This window comes from Parasteatoda tepidariorum, chromosome 3, assembly GCF_982258835.1.
Source record: "Parasteatoda tepidariorum strain Cologne lab strain chromosome 3, Ptep-v5.0, whole genome shotgun sequence".
Classification (NCBI taxonomy): domain Eukaryota; kingdom Metazoa; phylum Arthropoda; class Arachnida; order Araneae; family Theridiidae; genus Parasteatoda; species Parasteatoda tepidariorum.
In genome coordinates, this window is record NC_141757.1 from 45,856,993 (window position 1) to 45,861,736 (window position 4,744).

Consider the following 4,744-nt stretch of genomic DNA (forward strand, 5'->3'; position numbering starts at 1 on the left):
AGCATTGCAAATTTTTTCATTTTAATTCGTTTTTAGAAAAAGTTTAATTTTCATGGGTGGAATATTACAGTGTTCTTATCTGCCACTATTATCATTGAAAATATCACTATTCTTTGGACAGGAAAGATACTATGTCATTTATTAATCTTTTTTGGGTTAAATTTTTATTATTTTATCTATGTTTTTTTAATCTTCATATTTTTCGATTCTATTAGTAAGCATTATAAGAGGAAACTGGCTATGTCCTTATAAGAGCTGTGAGTGAAATACTATCAAAGACTTTTGCATTTGGTCTTCTGTTGCAATCATATATAGCCAAAGAGAATGTGTAGTGTGGTTGCTGTAAACCTAGTTCTAGTAATCGATGCTCTGCCTTTTTATTACATGACTGAGAAAGTTAGAGGGTGCTTGCAAGTTGTATTATTCCATTCTTTTCTATGTAACTGGAAAAGATAAAAGCAAAAAAGATTGTTAAAAATACTAGACAATAAGGCAAGATTAAGGGATGCTCTTTCATTTGGATAGTGTATTTAAAAAGATATCTGTTCTTGATATGTTAAGATGCTTGTGCAAGTATGCTCACTTTCTTAATAAACTTATGTTTGACTATGAGGGACCAGAAGTTAATGTCTTAGTTTTGAGAAAACTGAATGAAGTTAAAAGAACACCAGGCAGAGAGAAATACCTCTTTCATCTGAGAACATTTAATTTGCATGTATGTAAGTAGTTTAATTCGCATTTTAACCCGTGAAAATATGTACTTAGTCAATCAAATGTCAAAGTCTAAAGATCTCTCCCTTTGCGTACAGCAGCAAAATATTAATTTCCAAAACAGGTGACTGCTTCTAAATCAAGATTGTGATTAGCAGTGGAAGGCAATTCTGTATCTATTGCAGCACAATTCACTGATGGAAGAAAAAAATTATCCTTGGCACATATTAGTTATTCTGGTAATTGAATAATTTGCTCAAAGTGATTTAAAACAAAAAAAACTTGCCAGCAGTAATATTTACACACCCAGAATTTGATGTACACATTTCATTGGTAAAAAGACACATGAGCAGGGATATGTCATGTTCAAAATATACTTTTTCTAAAACGCCAATTTTAAAAATTTGTTCAGAAGGTCTAGTTCAGGAATTTCCAACTTACGTGAGGTCGGGGGCCGCAATTAAAAACACCAGTCAAATGGCGGGCCGCAACTTAATCAAAATTTTATGTAGGACTCTTTAATGTTTGAAGAAACATTAAATATTACTGTCAGATATTTATCAAGTTGTACAAAACAAAAGTATTGAATTACAAATAATAAAAAATATTTTCTTGGGTGCAAAGCCTGAGAAATAAATTTTTTGTACCGTTGGTATGTTAAATTTCACAGAAACGAAGAATTTAGATTTTTTTTTAAAACGAAGTATTTTAAACCCATATAGATTTTTTACGAAAATTGACAACTAATATATTTTAGTACGCGGGACACAAAAAAAGGCTTCGCGAGCCGGATGCGGCCGCCAGTTGGTAACAACTGTAATAGACCAGGAGTTTCCAACTTACATGAGGTCGGGGGTCGCAATTAAAAGCACCAGTTAAATTGCGGGCCGCAACTTTATACAGTTGTTATTAGGCTGTTCAAAACAAAACTCTTGAATTACAAATTTAAATAAGAAGTAGATTTTTAAAAATATTTAATTGCATATTAAGAAATTCTGGCTACAATAACTTTAATGTGCAAATCAACAATTATGTATCAAACAATGTATAATGTATCAAACAATTAATGTGAAACAGATATCAAATTGTTAAGACATGAAACTTAAAAGTATTTAAAACCCATATAGATTTTCTACGAAAATTGTCCTCAAGAAATGACAAATAATATATTAATAACACAAAAAAAGGCTTCGCGGCCCGGATAAGGCCCGCGGGCTGCCAGTTGGAAACCACTGGTCTAGATCAAGTGGAAAATCGAATATTAAATGCATTAGAAAATTTTAGCTTTGCATTATTCTACTTTTTTGTAGGGCTGGTGTGTTATACGTCCTACACACGTTCTTGTGGGTTAAATGTCTTTTTAAGTTAATGGAGGAGATATTTTGGCTCCTATCTTAAGGCTTTTCTACTACTTCATATTTATATACCTTTCAATAACGGAAAATGAGACTGTCCAAAGAAAAAATATCCACTGCTTAGGTTTATTAAGCACTTTTTAGTAATTGGTTGATATTTCTAATAGCTATATCCCATGCATTAAAACAAGTTTCCAGGAAGTGTGCGTTTTTCTTGTAGTTCTTGCCAAAGATATGAAGTTTTTGAACATTAACTCCTATCAGAAAATGAGAATGATATTAAGTCTAGCAAAAATATAAAACTTCTCAATTTTTTATTACCAAGCATTCAGCTTATATTCAAAGTATAGTTTAATATTTCAAAAAGGAGAAGAATGATTAATATTTTGTGGGATAGATTAACAAACTGACGTTGTCGAAATTGCCGAAACTTTACCAGGTTCTACAAATTTGATGAGTGTTGCACAGTGTACTTGTTATTAAAATATTGTAAAAATATACTTAGAAGTTCCCACGTTCAGAAATATTTTTCTGGAAATTTAAAAGGGAGGACTAATATCTTAGAGAAAATTTTAAATGCCTTTTTAATACTATTATGACAATAGCTAAAACCTATTTTATTGCAAGTGAAGTTCTAGCATAAGTTAGAAGCGCATCTTGCAATAATCAGTAAAGCTGTATTTAGAAGTATCGTAATAGTTTTTGCCCATGAAAGTAACATGATATTTTGAATAAGGTTATTATTTTAATAAACTAATAATGTTATCACAATATATGTTTATTAATAGAAATATAGCACAGTCACCTCCACTTAATTGCGTATCGCATAATGGAATAACCCGCTTATATGTACGTATAAAATTTTATGGAGCCAGATTATTTTTCATGAAATTAATGTTAAATTTCTTTATTTAAACGATTATTTACCTGCTTAATTGTATAATAAAGTGATAACGAAATGGAAAGAGAAAAAAAACGAATTGTAAATAATATTCGCTAACTAGAAAGGAATTTCCGCTTTTCAGTTAAGAATATAATACGTGATCACTTCAATAGACAATAATAATAGGGACTTAAGATCATTTTTTACTCAAAGCAAGTGTCAGGAGATTGATTAACAATTATTCAAATCTTCCTGTAGTTATACAGTAAACAAGTTATTTTTTTTAAAAAAAAAAACTTTTTTTGGTAGGTACTTTATTTACGTCGCTCTGGAGCTGCACAATGGGCTATTGGCGACGCTCTGGGAAACATTCCTAATGATGATCCAAAGACATGCCATCGCAATTTGATCCTCTATAGAGGGGATAACTCCCCTGCTTTGGTAGCCCAACGACCTGCGCTCGAAATCGAGCACTTTACGGTATAACAGTTTAATGAGGACCGGTACCGCGTACCCTCGGTCCTTACGCAGACTAATCAAAATGGTCAGCTAGTGATGCTTGACTTCAGTATTCTAACGAGAAACGTGTCCTTACGATCAGTCCACTGAGGGACAACTTTTTTTTGGAGACATTTCACTCATACACCGCATAGAAAAATGTTAATATTGTTTATATTTTGCAATGCTAACAAAGCTCTAATTTATAATTGATTATTTTTTATAAAATGAGTTTATTATCTCAAAACATTATACTGTGTGCTACATATCATTTCAAGGTAAAATTTCATGAACACGAAGCTTTTAAAATTGGCCAAAGGACTCTTTTAGTCGAATAATTTGCTTATTTTAATACAGTTGACTGAAACCAATGATATTCTTTTTCAGCGGTTCTGACTGAATAGATGGTTTAAGCTAGGCTTGTAACGAATAATGCGATCGCTTAGCCCAGATCATTTAATTGAAAAAAGAAGTTATTACAAATTCAGTTTGTTTTAATCTTTAGATTAGGAGATTTTGGAAAATTGCATCCGTATATTTGTAATTTAGATGTGGTATTCAAATTTTGTCAGATGATGATCTTTAATACACGGATCTTTAAATTAATTAGAGACATAAGCCCAACTCAAGATTAATTTGAAAAAAAAACTCCATAAGAAATTTTAAGATTGCTTTTCGGAATAATTTCAATGAACTTTCAAATAACTTCAAAATTGTAATATTAAAATTTCAAGATGTAGGGGTTCCAATTTAACTAATTCATTTTATAACTAATTTCGGACTTCAAAAAATTAAAATCTAACGATATTTAAATTTTTTATAAGGAAAATTTTCTTTCATTTAAGTATTTTCAGAATTAACGTAACGTTTCAGAATTAGAACTGTTAGTAATTTATATACATCAATAGTGTAATAGAACGAATTTTTTCACAAAAAAAAGCTTATATAAGGCTGTAATTTAATTTTGAAGACTAAGTGTGAAAACGTAAAATGTTTTTTAGTTGAAACATATTTTAACCTTATAATTAACATAAATTGATATAGTAAGTTCTTATCAACTGACACATAAAAACAAAATTCGTTGTAAATCTCAAAAGCCATTTTTTTTCCTGTGCGACAATGTTCGGATAAAAAAGGTTATGTACTTATAGTATATTTAGAATTTTAAAAAAATTTTTGAAACGCTATTTTAATGCTTGGTACGTAATCTATAAAACCTGTCTTGAAATTTCAGAGAATTTTGTTACTGTAAATATTTAAAGTAGCAAAAAGATATGAATAAATAAATAAATCAGAA